Raw genomic sequence first — 19940 nt, 5'->3', positions numbered from 1 at the left:
GGGGTGCCCAAGTTCCAATAATGATAAAGTGAGGGTCAGCAGAAGTCAGTAGGCTGAGAAATATTAGCCCATAAAGCAATGATATCCTTCACCCCTGTAACACCTGCACTGCAAAAGGTTCAATAACTACGGTGTCACTCAAGTACACTCCATATTACAAAGTGCAAAAGGCAAGCAGGGAGACTCAGAATCACAAACAATAGGAAAGACTCACACTGCAGTTTTCACTAAAACTCTCAACATGGAACTTCGAAAGTGCAAAGCATGAATGGCAGGATAAATCACCACCGGACTATTGGAAAAACTGCAAATTAGTAGTCCTTCAGAAAACATGGCTGATCATCCTATTCCAGGTAGCAGGTTATGTCCTCCACCATGTGAAAACAACAAGATCTCAATGATATGGTAGACCAAAGTGTGGCCTTGCCATTTACATCTCTACTGCATTGAACATCGTATCAGCCCGTATGTCTACCACAACAACAAATATGCAAATAATTAACATGGACTTTGGATCGAACAAAGTAGCAGGCACTATCATCCTTATTAATGTTTATGTATTCCCAAAGCAAGAGAACAAAAAAGCCTTCTTCAATAAGCTGAAAACAGCAATAACAGAAATAAGGTTTGAACACCCAGCAATTGTATCTGGTGATTTCAATTCAAACTTAATACACACACCAGAGAAAGACAATAATATGACAGAAGCAAGTGCAATTTGGGCAGTGCAGCCTCATGTAAGTTCAGTCCTCCAACGTCATGATCAAAATGGACAGAAACTAGTGACAGACCTAGAACATCTAGATATGAGAGTTGTAAATGGGAGAACTCAACAGGACAGATCCCCCAACCTGCACATTTCACGGCCAGTATGCTTGCTCCATAATAGACTAGACAATTCTTGCTCTATCGCTGCTCGACCAAACAAAGGAAATTTCGCTCAAATACACCACCAATACCGATTATTTGTGTCAACATCTCGAACTGATAACCTCCCTACTAAGACACACAATAGCACCACTAGAGGCAGGGTTACTATCAACGATTAATCTCAAACACCTAAGATGGACTAGCTACTCACTCCCTGAAATAGCTACCAGGGCAAAGGAATTAATAACAAAAAAAACTCAAGGGAGGGCTGGATAGTAGAAGGCTAGGCCCCCTTTCTAACAAATTTACTAAACGAGGCCTCCACAAATTAGCCTGGAAGCCTAAGGTATAGCCAACACAATTATTTGGGTAGAAAAGCCAGGAGCCTAAGAAAAGACCTAAGAGGCGCGATTAGGTCTATAAGAGGCACCGTTGTGTCTGAAGCTCCATGGAAAAAAAAAACCTTAAGAAGCAGTAGAAAAAGCAAATCTGGGAGACAAAAGAACCCAATTATACAGCTGCTGGTCCAAACTTCTATTTAATTATAAACAATCAAATGTGAGAGCCTTCTGGGAGATAGTAAATTACCTCACAAGATCTCCAAAGGTAATAAATGTTGCATGCGTTATGGAGTCAGCCTGGACACTTCACTTAACTTCCACTTTTGTGAACGTGACCAATATAAGTGGCAAAGTTCTGAGAACATCCAACCACTCCTTTACCAGGGTTCACAGTATAAGAACCCAGTCAATCCCAACAAAGATAATCACTGATAAAACATCTTCAGAACAGGTTGGCACAAAAGAGCAGACTAAACACACAACACTATTGATGTCTAAAGAATTAGGAAGTAACCCGAAGATCACAATGGCAGTAGAACAATCCCCAATCCAACAGAGAGAAGAAAAAATATCTAAGGTAATAAGAATGAGCTGAATGGACGGGGCACCAGGTCCAAATGGTATACCGCAACGGATTTACAAATTGGTTACTGATTTCTGGGCAGCCCTGTTGGCATGTCTGTTGCACAAGGTGTGCAGTACAAACATACTTCTAGAGAGTTGGAGAGGCTCAATAATAAGCTCTCAGTGTATGAAGGAGGTGCTCAAACAGATCCAGCAAATTACAGAATGGTCACCTCAATAGACTATGAAGCAAAATACTACACTACATTGATCCACAGGGACCTGGTAGGCTGGACGGTGAAAAATAATAAAATCCCTGTACACCATTCTGGATTGCATAGGTGCCTCAGCTCCACCTCAAATATTCTCCCCCTGGGTCTAATGGCAAACAAGAATCAATGGTAGCGAAAAAATCTACATCTATGTTTTATAGACTTTAAGGCTGCATTCGACAGAGTTAATTAAGGGCTGCTATGGAACAAACTCAAGCAGTGGGGTTTCCTGTAAACGATACTCAGAGCCATAATGCAACTGTACACAAACACGTGGATGCAAGTCAAAATTGCCAATGGCAGGAGGCTCACGAGGAAATTGCGAATGGATGCCAGACTAAAACAAGACTGTGTTTTAGCCCCTCATTTATTCAATCTTTTTATGGCGGATCTCTTGCCAACACTATATCATGCTAACTCGCACCATCCACACTTGGGAACTCTACCTATTACACATCTGTCTTATGCTGACAATATAATACTGCTAAGCTACACAAGAATAGGTCTCCAAAGGGCAATCGATGAACTGGTGCACTTCACCAAGGCAAATATGCTAGAAATCAACACAACAAAAACAAAAGTCATGACTGTAAGTCGTTGCGCCCAGACACAACTACCATTCAAACTTGGAAATACAAAACTGGAGGCGGTCAATGATTAAAAGTACCTAGGTGTATATATAGACAATCGACTTACTTTCCAAATACACAACGAGTGCCTAATGAAAAAAGGGAAAGGCCTAATATCTACCACTGTTCAATCGCAGAGAACCTAAAAAGACCACAATTTGTGCCATTATTAGCAGTTACTAAAGCAAAACTTTACCGATTGTGGCATACGTGAGCAAAACTCAGTACGGAAAAGATACAGCAAATCTGGCTGATCTCAAAATACAGACATGTAAAACAATATTTGCTCTACCTCAGAATTCCTCGCCAGCACAGGTCTGGTTGGAATTTGGACTGCAGCAGCAGCACTTAGAAAGAAGATATGTATCAATAAAAACATGTTACAAAATCTGGATTAACCAACAAAACCCACTCAACAACGCTCTCTGGAGGGGCACAAGAAGATGACCCTCATTCTTCTTACACTAAATACTCACAGTCTTCTTTAAAGATCACAAATGCGACAGGCCTCTGGTAACAGAATTTACCACTCTCGTTCTTCAACAAATATTTAAAAAAGCTGCAAGAATTCCTTCATTAATGGAAAAAAAATCACCTTAAGTAAGCACACTCATGAATGGATGGTCCTGCAAACGTACACAAAACTTAAACCTGCAACTTACCTGGGATTAACATTCTCCCCTTACTTAAAAACAAAAGTTTCTAGCAATACTTCGTGGATCATTACCGTCCATTGCAGACCAACTAAGCTGGAAATACAATGGACCAAAGTCATGCAGCCTTTGTGGCGCATCAAAGCAGGCCTTCATCTACTTAATATGCATGTGCCCAGCTTCAAAAGCAAACCAGCTTTTACTATAAAAAAAACCTTTTTAACGTTAGTGCCATCCGCACCTGTAGATCTGCAATATTAAAATGTCTCACCCTGAAAGATCCCTAACTCAATTGTAATTCAGTACATTTTTACTTATGTACGAGAAATTACTAAGAAACATTTTGATCGGAAATGCACAATAACACTTTAAGATCATGCTGTACAAAACTGACTTAATATATTTTCCTTTTTACTGTACCATAAGTAAATCAAAAATGTTTAACATGCATACTTCATCTCTTGTGTCACATTTAGTTTTATTGGCATATTGTCATGGTTTTAATCAGCTTAAACAATAAAGAAATATCAGTATCACTGGCCCACAGGACCCTGGGACTTATTACTGGAATATACTCACATACTCCCTAAGTAATAACCCATTTTCTTACAAACTGTGAAAAGGTATAGGGATAATCCTTTCACTCCACAGCATCCTTGGGAATTGCACTGAGGCACAAAGTAAAGATTGAGGGGCAGAAAGACTGTTCTGAATAGCAGTGCACATTGTAACTTACATTGTAGTGGTAGCAAATCCTAAGAGATCGCGAATCACATGCTTTGCTATTGAAAAAAGGCTTAGTATATCCGGCCTTGTGTTCTTCCAGTCACAGCTCATGATTGCAGACCTCAGCATTGACCCTCCACAGTATGCGCAGAAGATGAATTCTCCTGGATCCTTGAGGATCTCCAAGCATTGTCCATCTTCTTCCTGCCATCTTGGGTTCCATTAGCTTCTTTTGATTACTGTGACCTACCCACAGCTCTGTTTAAAGTGTCTTGATACTTAGGAATTTCTCCAGCATTTTAAAGCTATCATGCTTCAGAAAACGTGGGTAATGGAGCAATTAAATGTGACGCATTTGAGACTTTCTAATGTTCGGCGAATGGAGGCAGCACGTGCCGCCCTCTGTTGGTTTATTGGTTGTTCTTTCGTATACTCTGTACCTTGATAAACTATGTATTATGATTAACTCAATGAGACATGTGCGACTCGTTGTGAAGCAGACACAAAAAACACACTAAATCACCAGTACAAATTATAATATGGATGAAATCAAATTGCATTGTACTCTTCCAAAAAAAATAACAGCTCAAAATACAGGCTCTGTCTTCTCTGATGAAATAAAGTACCTTAGAGGCCAACATGGTGTGTAAAAAAAGTGATAGCAATCTTAAATATTGCTCAAGTCGTTTTTGTACATGTTAAATATATGCTTGGATTTAGCGTAAAAAAGTGAAATGTGAAATTTCAGTTTACATCTGACAAATCCACAGCTGCATTTCTAGGGATTGTCAGGAGGAGGCACTATTCATCTGAACACCTCGAATGGCATCGGAATGGCCATGTAAATGTATAAAACAGCTTTCAGCTTCAGAGGAATTTTCTTCGTTTAGTGTGATGATGATGAGGAAAACCAGGATTCAAAGTGAGCGATTTTGAACTGCAGACATCACACCATAAGTCATCAATGAATAATTAAACGATTTGTAATTAAAGCCTAATTTGGTATTGATTGTATTCCACATCAAGGGCTGTCTCAGGACTCATGCTTTGTCCTCAGCAGGCTTAATCATGCCGGAGAAGAAAGTGCAATTACCTGAAAGCATCTCTGGCTAGAAATCACATGACAGGGAACAAGCTTTTCTGTATCCTACAAGTGTGGTGAACTTGTGGAACCAGTGTTCGTATAATAAAACTTTTATTCTCCAACTACCAGTTCCTGAAAAATACCACTAAAAATGCCTTTATATAATTTTATTACACCCAATTATATCTAATATACTTAATGAGTGTAAGCAGTAGTATAATTCCTCCTATTATATTCCATAGAGCCTGTGGCAGAATAAAAAAAATGCATTCTACTAATATTTTGCCTCATGAGTAAAAATGCTAAATAAACCATTCATATATAAAACAGAGGTGTGTGAAATCTGCGTATGTTTCCTTTTCATGAGGAAATGACTTTAAATTACGTTAAGTATATTAAATGCAAATCAGACATTTATTGCTAAATGTTAGTATGGAATGTATCCTCTAGGAAAGCCTTTCAAACTACAATATAGAGCCAAAAATAACGGGTGCTGACAATGACAGCCGCTCCTGTTCTATTCGTTGGTTTTGGCAATGGCATAGTTTTGGGAATTTCACGTAACAATCTCGAAATTATGCAAATTACGCAGGTGTAATTACTATTTCCCTTTGGCCTAATGTAAAGCGCAATTATTTGCTGGGAGCCATCAGCACTCAGTAATATTTCTCCATTACAGGCGAAGTATCTGTATTTTTGGTGTGATTTTCGTTTGTTTTTGTATTTTCCAAATCAATTAAAATGTTTTCGTTTTGAACCCTACAAAAAATGAACAATCCAAATGGAACAGGTGGTTGGTTATATTTAAAAAATGTGCATCTTAACAAGAACAGGTGAATCATTTTAAATGTAACAACAATTTAGCTTGAGATTCATTAATACTTGTCTGACAGTTCAAATATCAGAACATCAAATTCATCTACATTGATTTATGTGTTTCACACCTTGGGGGATATTTCCAAGAACGTGCGATAATCATCGGTAAAATCGCTTATCGCAATGTTTCATATCACCGTCTGTCGCGGGAAAATAACTCTGTGTTAGCGTCCTATTCACGACACTGAGATAACATGCGATATGTTCCCGATAACGCATCAAATGTCCGCGATTAAGTCACTGGATGGCAAAAAAAATCTAAACCGCAACGTGAAAAATATTTAGATGGGTACAATACCGATAAAAAAAATCAGCGCTAAGCTGTGCCAGGTCCGCAATTCACACACTCAGGTAGTAAAAATCACTATAAAAATCGGAAACAAAACAAACAAAAGCAAAACAGCGAAGGACAAAGGAGGTAGCCAGAGAAAGTACAGAGGACAACCAGAACCCCACAAGCCCCCCAGGGAAGAGCAAGGACAAGAAGAGGAGGAAGATGCAGTTCAGTCCGCAGGAAAAAGGATCCTGATAACGGAGGTGGTAGAACACCATCTACTACTATACCTCACCTCCACTGTGTCATTGGCAACCAAAAATGAAACATGGCAGTCCATCGTGGACAAGGTGAATGCAGCCAGAGTGCTGAAGAGGACAATAGAAAAGGTCAAGAGGCACTGGAACGATGTGAAGCGCAAAACGAAGCAGAAACTCGCCAACAACTGGAAGGCTGCAATGCAGACTGGAGGTGGGTGTCCAGCGCCACAGGAGGAGCTGGATGAGATAAAGGAAATGGTGTCCACAGCCATCAGTGGGGAGACGGTGGCAGGAGTTGGGGGACCGGACATTGCTAAACATGACCTGACACAACAACACTAGGGTGAGTAACGACCAGGGACTGGAGGGACGGGGGAGATGGGCACAATGGCACACATGCACAATTAAGTAGAGCACATCTGCGGACATACCATGCCCCAGACCCCCAACTCCCACCAAAAACCCAATGTACCCAAGTATGCAACATCTCAGCACTGTATAAGCACAGAAGTCAAAGGCACCCTGCATGAAAGGGATAAGGGGCAGCAAAATCAGAGCTGCAGGGGCGACCCTCCCAACATTGAGCACACACACATAACATGCAGAGTACATCAACATTGACAACAATGTGGCATAAACCACAACACGTCCACAACAGAACAGAGGACCCAATTGGTCCTGCTTGTGTGTAGAAACTGGCCAATCTCATTTGGCATTGCATGGAAATGTGAGTTGACAATATACAAGTACAAACACACATCCGAGGTGTTGATGAAATGTCTACTGTACTCCATCGAATAAGCAGCTCCCCCAAACAGTCACAATGTACCACGTCATGCAGTCTGTATGTAAACATGTACAATGCTTCAACATACATGTGAACACAGTGTTAAACTGCATATCCCCTTCATATTGCAGAGGGAAAAACAACACCTCCTGCAGAGCAGACAGAACCTCTATTCTCTGGTGTAAATGTAAAAAAAAATGTAAATTGATACTTGTATAGCGCACTACTCACCCGCAAGGGTCTCAAGGCGCTTGTACGAATACCGCTGTGGAACCCATCCTGGCTTTCCCTGTGAGGCGTCCACTCCTGGGCACCCCCAAGGTGGAGGCCAGGCATTCTTAGCGCTGTGGGGGCCGTTGTGGAGATTAAGCAAGCTATTGCCCAGAGTTGCAGAGTGGGACTCCATGATTCGAATAGGCACGAGGCGAGAATTATCAGGTCCGTGGAATTTTGAGCCCAAGACCCGCCGAGGGGGGAATTGAACTCTGGTCCCGGGCTAGACCTCTGCATCCGGGTCTGCCGCTCTAATCATTGAGCCACACTTCTCCATGATGAAGAGGACTTCCACACCTACGACACCGATGCCCTCCAAGAGTTCATTGATAGCTACGTCAACCCACCAGCAGAAGCAGTGCAGCCCCGCTGCATCCATGAGACTCCACCCCCTGCACAGACCATATAGCAGGCAGCACCCACCACACAGCTGCCTCCCAGGACCTCCATGAACAACACATGGCCTTCCAACGCCATGTGTTAGGGTGTCACGAGAAGCTGGCTGAACAGGTGCTGGTGGGGTTTGACCGCATGGCAACCAAATTAGATCCATATGTGGGTGTCTAGGTCCCATAAGGGACCACTCACAGTCACTAACAGACACCCACAGTCCGCTCCATGCTCTCCAACAATCCAAAGGCTGACATCACTGGAGTCCTGACTCAGGGACAAGAACAACTGTCTAGTCAGAGTGGCTCCAGCAATGTCACCCGGGAGTTGGGACACATGCAGAGGATCATGGAGAACATGAACCGGCACAGGCGGAAAGAGCGGCTGCCATGACTGCACACCAGCGAGAGGTAGCTGGGTTCCTCAATACTCTAAAGATCCTCCTCATGGCATTGCTGTCACAAGGTCTGGCGCTGATGCATGCTGCTGCTACCACTCCGTCTACATCTCCGCCCCCTGAAGTGTCAGTGTTGCACAGTGCGGCAGACATTCCACATCTGGCCCCTGAGGTTTCACTGCCACACAGTTCTGGAGACAGAACACCACCACCCACATGTGAGGCACATGAAACAGGATGAAGATGCGGATGAATCTGCCTTCATGGTAAGAAGGATGCAGTAGCATTCATCTCTGCCATATGGCCGGTTTCTGCTTGGTGCTTCCCTCTGCATCATCACCTTCCACTGTCCCCCGATACACTCTGCGACACTCACCTTGGACCCCGGCATGGACTGCCATATTTTGTTTGGTCACCAATGACATAAACATTCAGACTGCGGACTGTTCTTCCTCTTCCGATGAACTTGTCATTTCCTAAAAGACTCTGGCTGGCCCTTCACGGGCCAACAATGTAAAGTGGGGTTTGCATGGATCTGTACTGCTTCAGCTACAACACTCCAAGGAATGTGCATTAAACATTCATATTCACACAGATGTGTCATGTCTATGATCTTTCAAGTGTGGAAGTATGGATGAATGCAGGGTCAGTGATTCCCCCTAACGTCCATGTTGCTCATGTTGTGGGACATGGGTCACAGGGTAACACATTGCTGATTGTGGTCCAGGTTGCGCCAACACGACAACAAAGACACATGCATTAGTTACTTCCTTGTCCAGTCCAGGACGGAACCAAGCCCAGAGCCACAGGGTCATTGTTCATACGCTGGACTGGCATACACCAGGCTAGCCCAGTCCACTTTCTCTTACGGGGGGATGACAACCCTACAAGTCCCATGTCTTCCCTGTAGTGATCTGCTGACCGCAGGTCTAGTTGTCAGCATGCCACACCCACTCCCTCATGGCTTTAACACCCACACCACACCTATCCAGCACACTCCTCACAGGACATGTGACCCTGACAATAAAAAGGGCCGGGCGCACGTGCTGGATGCCATTTCCACTCTCTATCTGGGTGTAACTGTGTGGACATTATTAATGCATGAGGGCCTCTGATCCTCCCACACTAAATTCCCCCGTGCCGGAGGTGACATGATGGCATCCACAACACGAGACTCAATCATAAAGGGTCCATGACTTGCATTGCACAGACTTGGTGGCACTGGATACACTGGGGCTGGTACAGGTACACTGCCACTGGATGGTGACTTTCAGTGCACTGAGATAGGGGCACCTTAAGTGCTGAGCGGGTGTGCAGCCTGCGATGATGTGCTGTCCTGGCAGTCTAGACTCGTAAGGATTTGTGTGAGCCCTGCTGGACCGCAGTGCAGGCCTGAGCCAGCGGGCAGTGCGGGCCTACCACCACGTGGCATTGCCTCACGGGTCACAGAGTTAGTGGCACCTAAAGGGCTGAGCGGGTGTGCAGCCTGCGATGATTCTGTTTCTGTGTCCACTGATATGATCTCTGGCTTAGCGAAATCAAGACCCAGAATCAAGTGTGTGACCTGGTGGCCCGTGGTGTGGGGCTGCATGTTGTGGAGGCTGCCAAGGTCACGGGCCCCGGGCTTGGAGATTGCACCGGCACGTGGTGGGCCCTCTTGGATACACGCTGGTGGCGGAAGGTGAGCAGTGAGGCCTGGGTATGCAGAGGTGGGCAGTCACTGCTGGACAGAGGGAGGGGCTGGAGTACAGCAGCCTGTGTGTTTCAGATAAGGGACCTGGTGGACTGCAGTGTATACAGGCACGTAGTTGGAGACACACCAATGGCAGCAGGAGAGCAGTGAGGCCTGGGTCCGCAGTGTCAGCACTCTCTCTCTCTCTCCCCCTCTCTTCCTTTCACTCTCTCTCTCTCCCTCTCTTTCTCTCTCTTTCACTGTCTCCCTCTCTCCCTCACTCTCTTTACCTCTTTCTCTCTCTCTTTCTCTCCCTCTCTTTCTCCCTCTCTCACTACCTCTATTTCTCTCTCTCTCCCTCTCTTTCTCTCTCCCTCTTTCCCTCTCTTTCACGCTCTCTCCCTCTCTCTCTCTCTTTCTTTCTCTCTCTCTCCCTCTCTATCTTTCTCTCCATCTCCTGCCCTCTCTTCTCTCTCTCTCACTCTATTTCTCGCTCTCTGTAGCTCTCTCTTTCTTTCACTCTCTCACTCTTTCTGTCCTTTGATGAGCTAATGACACACCTTCTTATCTAGAATTTTGTCTTGCAGGCTGTGACTTACTGATTGTCCTGAGAAGACCCGCCATGACTCTTCAAAATAGTTGTTTTGAGTTTATTTGAATAAAATGTTTTGTTTGGTAATTCAAAGATGAAGGAGTGATTCACCTTTTTTCAACCAAACATGAATGTTAAGTGTTGTAATTGTGCGACATCAGGCGAATTGCTTTGTTCATGATTTTGTAAAGTTGATGTAACATATCTTTGTCCGGGGGGGGGGTGCCCGGGATAGGGCCCCTGGAGGGGTCCCTGGGGGTGGTGGCGGTGGGTGTTGTGACCCTCTTGAGTATCTGAGCTGCATGATAAGTGGATCCATGGCATCTGTTGTTCTTCAGGTGTGGCTCTGGGCTGGGCTCCCTTTTCTGGTGCAGGCTGTCATCCTACTTTACACCAGGTAAGCGCAGGTGTTAAATCCCTGCTACTAACGTGCCTTATTGCCTATTTTCCGATCTCATTGCCGATCTGACTTGTCGTTGGGAATGTTGCAAAGTGGTGTTTTTTGTGGCTTTTTGCACAGGAACGCCTGCTCCCCATCTCCTTAGCGTTAGTTGCCGGGGTCATCTGTGGCAATGTTTTTGCAGCTGCTCTCGCAGGTAAACTGGTGATATTGACTGTTAGCACTAGCTTGTGAATGGGGTAATAAATTTATCGGTACTTTGGCTGAGATAAAGTGCCAATAACTCGGCGATAAGTCCTTTAGAATATGCCGCCTTCTATGCTACTTCCTTCTTACATGCAGACATAGAAGACATGCGCAAGAGATTCTTTATGATAGAAGCAAAAGTGATACTTTTTGTCAGGATGTATATATTTCTACCCATGGTCAACCACTCCTATGTCAAATAACCCCCTACAGAGCCTCAGAAATTTTAATTTGGATCTCTTAGAACTGTCTTAGAAATGAGCATTAAATATTGTTAAAGACCAGCACTGAATAGTTGGTCACTGCAAATCGGTTGTGAGTTTTTGATTGAATGTCATTCGAGGACAATTGTGGAACCATGTGATGGTACTTGAGAATTGCCTTGATGGTGATGTGCCATAAGGTCCCAATCTCCGCTCTTTTTAGTTTAACCCAAAGCTTTAGTAAAGTTGCCCTTTAAGCCAGTGACTGCTCTATGAGGCCACATTTCACACAACTTTGAACTTCCCTAGTACAGTTTAGGAAATCTGAGAATTGACCTGTACTGCATGGACTGAACTAGGTTCAACCAACCTCGAAAATGTCTGGAAATGCTTCACAACTATACTCTAATGAAGGCAAGTATTTGGCACTAACATCTCTGAGCAACCGTGAGCAAGAGCAACCTGTTAGATTATTTGTCACTTTGTTCAATGCGATTGCATTCCCTTTGGCCTTGTTTTGAAGCAATGCTATTTGGAGTTTGCCAGACCAAGAAACTTGAAATTCAAGTCCAAAATATTTATAAGAATTTACACTGGTTGGCCTAATTTCCATGACAAAATTGCCTCTTTCTTATTTGGGAAATGGTGATGACTTTGGTTTTCTCAAGGTTTATCTTTAGACCATATTTCATACTTCATAGTCCAAAATATTTTCTCTGTTTTTCCTTGTTTTATTTTTTTTGGGATCCTTATATTTCTATTATCATATCCAGCATTTACAATAGAGTTTTGTGGTGTTTAACGCAGAAGAATCACTATGTTGGGGAGAATGAACATGTGTTTTAGGAATTGGTGAAAATATTTTGTGTAAGGATAGAAATTAGCTTACCTGAAAAAACAATGTACAGGTTGTGACAGAAGTGTCTGCATAGACTGTTTTATTATTTTAATATATGAACTCAGGGTTGGACTGGCCAAAGAGGCAATCTGGTAGTGTTTGAAGGGTTGGTTTCACAGATCAGTGCATCGATTGGGACTAGTGGCTCATTGTGGGCCTCTTTTATGGTCTGCTGAACTGTTTTTAATGTTGCTTTTTCTGATATTACCACAAACATTATCTGAAGCAAGCACAAATGCATGCAGTCTTGTCTTGACAAGTTTTGAAACTGCCCTGATTTGCAAGTGTGAGGCACTTTTGTAGCTATCTGATTTCGGCCATTTTCAATTTGATGACCCGGTCTATTTTCTGTCTCAGTCCAACCTAGTTTGAAGTTTCAAATAAGTATAACAAGTCTCAATCAAAAAAACAATTCAAAGAAAAATTATGAAATGACTTCAGCTATCTGTTCTTTTTAGATAAGAAGTGAAATGGAGCCAGAGAGCTGAACAGTGAGTAGGTTACAGCAGGGCAGGACCTTTGATGAATGTGTGACTACAAGGCCTCCCTCCTGCGCTCCTTTGGGAATCAAAAGCCCTGATTACATGGAGTAATTCCTCATCCGAAACAGGTAGCAAGTATTAGGCTTGTTCCTATTTTTACACTTAGAAGTGCCCTAGGCAACTAGCGTGTGTGCTCTCATGTCCCTGGGGGAAGTAACCTCTTTATGTCCCACCCTAACGAAAGCCCTGGACGTATTTAGGCCAGTTAAGGAGGGCTGAAACAAGTTGGTGCTTATTCTAGGGTCATAGGACCATCACATCCTGATACCAGATTATAGTATTTTTTTAACCTTCCGTCCCACTCCATTAATGAAGAATTCTTTAGGAGTGGGTGAGGAATTTTATCTTAAAGGGTACACCTTCATACACCTTAACTTTAAGTGCTTCCTGAAAGATGGTTTAGTCCACCCTGACCTTTAGGAGTTGGGTTGAGCCAAATGATGAAGCATGTCACTACTAGAGTGAGTGAGGGCTATAAAAAAAAAAGGTTATCTTTCCCTTCCCACCCCTAACAACGGGTTGCCCACATATATCATATTCATTGAGTGCTCAGAGTTTGGAACATTTTTAAAGAGTAAATTCAACCCTAGCGAAATAGGTGACATTATTGACACCAGAAGAATACAAGACAAAAATTACAGTGAGGATTAATCATAATTACGGTGAACTAGCATCTAAGGAATAATGACACTGGCATAATCATTGTCATGTAAAAAAAACATGTATTGACATGTTGTGCTCTGTGCAACCTTTAATTTTATGTATGCTTCTTTAAGTGTATTTTTTTCAAGAGAGCAGGTGAATCGGAAATCAGCTGCAAGATCAGCAGATAGTAAGTTTGAGTTACATATGTGATTATTAGAAGAAATGTAAAAAGGGAATGCTGTCAGAATTATAAGTCTTGATTCTTTTTGTAGGTAGGATGATCACTCTCTGTCTTAAAAAGTTAATTAATCAATAGCAAAAGAGATTATATTCAGAAGCACAAAATATCTAGCAGAAATAGGTTTGATATATAATGTTCATTACAGAAATATATAACACACTCTGAGTAATTCATATGATTGCTCATATGTATCTTCTTTTCTTTGGTTATTTTGTTACAATACAAAGAACAGTTTCTCTGAACAAGAGTTGCACATACCCTGAAATTCTTGACCCCCGATATCCAAGGTTATTCCAGACATTCCGAGGGAGAACCTTCCAGTTCAGTGAGACATCCCGGTATTTTAGTTTCTCTGGTCTCTCTTTTTTCATCCGAATCCCCTTTCCCCCTGGGGGCTTCCGGATTGGCAGTGTGTATTTCTACTTTTTTCCATTCTGTTAGTCCCAAGAGGAATTATTGCCACCAAAGAAGAACAACCTGGAGTGCAGGTGAGTGGCATGTCATAACACCCCGGGTGGCGGCCTGGGGGCACCCCCCCATAAATCCCTGGTGCCTGCCACACAGTGCAAGTCTTACAGGAACTCCCATTTCTCTATGGGAGCTTGGGCTTCATCAGGTTTCCGACTACTGCACAAGCTTGCATAGAGACATGGGAGTTTGCAACCACAACATGTGCAGTTACATTGGAATAGGGTGTCCGGGACCATCTACCTATGGTCGGTCAGTTCCCACACTGAAAGGTGTCGGGCGGACTCAAGTACCCCCACATCATAATTAGGGCCTTCATATTAAAACAATCACTACAAACAAATTTGTGTACATTTTATTTATAAAAACGAGCAAGTGGATAGGGTGCAAGGGAACCTTCCTATGTTGTCTTTGATGTAGGGGGAGCAAAAGTTATCTTACTACTGAATCCTTTCATAAATGTTTTTTTTTTTAATTAGATGTAATTTACAAGTGAAGAAGTCAAAGCTGTTCTCCAATTTCAGGTCTTTGGGGAGATTGTTACTAGGTTTCGTCCCAACCACTTCTAATTGACCATCATATTTGGATGAGTGCCATTTGGGGATGAGTGATTTTTGGTCAGTGTTCCATCCCAGATGTGTGCCCAGTTGATCAAAATGGAAGAGATATAGCTGGTATTTTGGGGCATTTCATTGATTGATTTTAAAATCAATCTGCAAGTTCTGTATTAGATCTCTTGGGAAGGCTTGCTCCAAAAATTATTCTCCATACAAGAAGTGATGCTTAAGAGATATTCAAAAATAGAACCCAGGTAAAACACTGCCCAACTACTGACAGTAGTCAGAAGTTCCTATCTATTATAAGGAGCCAACTACAAAGGAGAAATATTTTTCAATTTATTTCAGTGCAGGGGTGGCAAAGACTTATTCACATCATTCTATAGCAAAGTGAAAACGTAATGAAAACAATTCAAAGAAGCTCCAAAAGGGAGGGTCCCAAATTACCTATCAAACTAAACCCTTATCTTTATTTTTAGGTTTTGCCTAGCAAATGCGTACGAAGTACGCATGCGCTAGACAAACCTTATATTTTTCTCTGTGGGGTCGGGTACCCGCCCCCTCCTCCCATTGGCTAGCTCCATAAATGGAGGCTAGCCATTGGGAGAGGGCTCTGTCCGTCAATCTCGGACCAGATTCGGGGGCGTTCCTGAGAATTTTTCCCTTTTGGCTACGTCAGCCGAAAGCCTCTTCTCGTCAACGCCCCCGAATCTGGTCCGGGATTGAGGGCACCCGCCTTCCTGCTCCTGTCTCACGCGGCGCTGCCTGACCCCAACATGGCGGCATGAGGAGCTCGGCGAGCCAGACCGATCTGCGGGAAAGGGTATGAAGGTCAAACCAAGCTGCAAGGAGGTATCGCCGGCAGCCCGTCATCCGAGGAGATGGTTGGCAGCAGGGAAAGTAGGAGGTAGGCGGACGAGAGCCTGGGGCAGCGCTGCGCGGTATCGGCCAGGCGCCTGTAGGACGGCAGCACGGGGCTGCGGACGACGCCTTAGCCTTCAGCTTTCACTCTGCAAGATGGTGAAAGCTGTGGCCCTACAGGGAGACCAGAGTGAGTGACCTCTCCCCCCGCCCATCAGCCCTCCCCTACAACTAAAGACGATTCTAACTCGGAACACTTCAATGAGCTGGTGATGAATCAGACTCCCCCCCCCTCAGAGGGCCTTCCTCCATTTTTGTTTTGATCCCCGAACAGCCCTCAACAAAGGTGATACTCGGGCTTCCTCTGCTGTCCTGATCACCAACTGCACCAAACGGCTATTCCTGAAGTTGTCACGATCCGCCACTTATTTCACTCCTCAAGATGGCAATACTCCGGGTGCTTTTTAGTCCCAAAAAATATTCCGGTTTTAGCCAATTCTTTATGTTTAATATATTTATAACGTTTTACAAAAACCTTGAAAGAACAATGTCGAAAGACCAATGGTGTAGCTAGACCTTTGGCCACCGGTGGCGGTCCTTGTGTTTGCCGCTCTTTGGTGGGCAAGAGTGGAGGGTGCTGGGAGAGGAGCAGCCGAGGAGTGTGGAGCGCCGGGACCCCCACAGCAGCCCTCTGACCCAGGGACCGCATTGCTCGTAATCTGGCTTGATCCTCCGACCCCCATGGGTTGCGGCCGGGCCTTGGAGAGGAAATGCTGCTGGGATCTTCTTGCGGCAGGTCGAAGGATCCCAGGCATGTGTTGTGGGCGGGAATGGGAACAGGCGGGGAGGGGGTGCATTAATGAGTGCTGTCTTCATGTCCGAGTTCTGACCCTAGATTAAACGCCTGCATGAAAAGATGATGGAGGGGTGTTGAACGTCTTGGGAAATGGATGGCAAGAATAGAGAGAGAGCCCGCCTTGAAAAGGTTCTGGAATCGCAGCATCGGTTTGTGCTTTTTCGTCTCAGTATGTTGTGATTAATGTTTACACACATTCTATGGCCATCTGCTTTTCTGCTCAGGGCGTGTGCTGTGCGACTCCGAGGCTCCTCTGTGATTTAGTCTCTTAGTAGAGGGCACTCCCATAGTATGTGTAGAGGGCTCTGGGGGCACTGCTTAGTTTTGCGAGCCCACAGAGGCTCGAGAGCAATTTCTTCTTTCCCCCCAAGTAGCCCCATTTGATGTCGAGTCCCGAGAGACTCCCGACCGCATTTCTCATTTTGAGCCCAGGGGGGCTCGGTCCGCATTCTTTGTTAAAGAGCCCAGCCAGGCTCAAGGCCTAATCTTATTGGTTAAAGCCCTAAGAGGGCTCCGGGGGGCATTTGTAATTAGGAGCCCCGAGGCTCCAGGGCCACATCGTTGTATTGAGAGCCCAGGGAGGCTCTCGGGGGGGCATTCCTTTTGGCCAGAGCCGCGCTTCTCCCCTGCCTGTCCATTTTATTCTGCCCTCCTGTACGTCTCCCCCAAGAGTTGCTTTCTAATCCATGTGCTCCTCCCCACCCGCTCCATGACGTTCTTTCGCCTGTTGCTTCCCCCTAACCCCGACCTCCATGTTACTTTCCGCCACCCGCACCCTCTGTGTTGTTTCCCCACCCTCATCCTTTGCAATTCTTCATTCCACCTGCACACTACATGTTGTATCACCCTACACCGGTATCATGGGGTCTCCTGGCCCGCGACACAGTACCCCATCACCCAGCTCACCACTGCCATCCTCAGGAGAGTGAACGAGGCATCCAGCCTGTACCAGATGTTCGAGGTCCTATGGGACGTGGTACTTCTGAGCCTTGTACACCTGATGTTACACAAAGAGCTTCTCCCACCCAAACCTACCCATTATCTACACACTCCCACTCAGACTTCCTGCTGTGTACAACCCTTTTCACACTCCTCTTTTATCTGCACAATCCCTCTCTCTCTCACTCCTACATCATCATCATCTCTCTCCCCAGTCTGTCACCTTTGAAGTCCTTTTTACACCTGTTGGTTACCTATGCGTTTCATCTCTAACAACAGTGTATAACTTGCACAGGGGGGCTCGCAGTGTGTGGGGGGCTCTGTGTGGGTATGTGGGGGCTCTGTGTGGGTGTGTGGGGGGCTCTGTGTGGGTGTGTGGGGGGCTCTGTGTGGGTGTGTGGAGGGCTCTGTGTGGGTGTGTGGGGGGCTCGCAGTGTGTGGGGGGGTTCTGTGTGGGTGCGTGGGGGGGCTCTGTGAGGGTGCGTGGGGGGGGCTCTGTGTGGGTGTGTGGGGGGCTCTGTGTGGGTGTGTGGGGGGCTCTGTGGGTGTGTGGAGGGCTCTGTGTGGGTGTGTGGAGGGCTCTGTGAGGGTGTGTGGGGGGGCTCTGTGAGGGTTTGGGGGGCTCTGTGAGGGTGTGTGGGGGCTCTGTGAAGGTGTGTGGGTGTGTGGGGGGGCTCTGTGAGGGTGTGTGGGGGGGCTCTGTGTGGGTGTATGGGGGGCTTTGTGTGGGTGTGTGGGGGGGCTCTGTGTGGGTGTGTGGGGGAGCTCTGTGTGGGTGTGAGAGGAGGCTGTGTGTGTGGGGGCCCTGTGTGGGTGTGTGTGGGGGCGCTGTGTGGGTGTGTGTGGGTGTGTGTGGGGGGGGCTCTGTGTGGGTGTGTGTGTGGGGGCCCTGAGTGTGTGGGGGGGCTCTGTGTGGGGGGCTCTCTGTGGGTGTGTGAGTGCCATTTGCGAGAGATTAAGTTATTGGCATTGTAAATGACAATGCCATTTATTTATCGGTTTTTCAAAACGAACACATAAATAAAAAATTTGTCATTTACAATGCTAATAGCTCTAACTTTTCCAAAGGCAAAACTGTTGCATTGCAAATGGTTGTTACTTGTTGGATACACCAAATATTTTCTACTTTGTTACACATTTTTTGCTTGGGGTTTTACGTACAGGTCGTCAATACTGTATTTGTTTTTTTAATTACTGGTAACGTATTGTAAACCTTGTCTTTTTAACACAGTTTATTTGCCTTATACTTATTTGATGCATCCTGGCAATATATGTATTTTGTTCTATTATTTTCTGTTAGTTTTATGATGGACACTTTTATGATTTTTATGAAATATTGAGTACAAGTTTTTATTGATTGACTCAGGAATTAAAGGAGATGATACAGGATTCAGTGAGGCAGGAGTTGAATGAGAGGAAAAGAGGTGACATTAAGGAAGAGGAATATTTTTCTATTTCAGAAGGTGAGAATAGAGCGATGAGAGGTCCTGTAGATAAATGCTCTAGGAAGAGGAAACATGTAGTAGGGCCACAGGATGAAAGTGGAGTCCAAAGCACCTCACAAAGAGTAGGTGCCCAAAGCGGCATATCTTAGAGGTACGTTAACCCTGCATTGGAAGAGGATGTTGATGAGTACATCCTTGATTTAGATTACAAGGATGCCTTAGATGTGGAATTTGATGGGAGATCTTGGTGTACAGAGTTTAGCAAGAGGTCAATTATGGACCTACTGGGAAAGAAGTTGTTTGATCCAAAGGAAATAAGGCCTCCTTGTGGATCTGATTGGTGGCCACTTGCACATGTGGCTGAATATATTAAAAAATGGATCAGGAAACCTTTGGAAAAGGGAGAGCGCAGTCTTTTGAGAGCTTAATGTGCTTGCCTTGTCATTAGGGAGAAGGAGAATGTATCTCTAAATTTGGACCCCGAACATAAAGGTACAAATTGGCAGGAGATCCTCGCAAAGAATTTGAGTTCTCATAAAGCAGTGTGAGGACAAATTATTGAACGTTTTAGGTCATCTGACAGGGATATCTTATATGGAGGAGGAAGCTTATGTTATGGGGTCAGATTTGGATATTGAATCACTCAGAGGTTGGTGTCAGCGAGCTATTTGCTTTTTTAGCCAATGTCAGTGCTGGTTTGATTGCTGAGTACCTGCTTTTTAGGATTCGTCCCAAGTTATGGGAATTGGCCAGGAAGGAGTCAAGTGAAGAAACAAAGGGGCTCATTTTTAGTGATGGAATTGTAAAACCACAAGGGAAATAAGTGTGGTCCTTCACATTCCTGGATAAGGCACATTATTCAGTGTGCAAAGTCTTCCAGAAGAAGTTAAATGGCAGGGCTGGAAGGAGGGGACACTTCTCAGCCGAGGTTTTTACAAGTTCCAGAATGTGGAAAGAGGGGCATTTAGAGGCCAAGGAT

This window comes from Lissotriton vulgaris, chromosome 9 (genome assembly GCF_964263255.1).
Source record: "Lissotriton vulgaris chromosome 9, aLisVul1.2, whole genome shotgun sequence".
Lineage (NCBI taxonomy): Eukaryota > Metazoa > Chordata > Amphibia > Caudata > Salamandridae > Lissotriton > Lissotriton vulgaris.
This window is presented reverse-complemented; position numbering follows the sequence as displayed.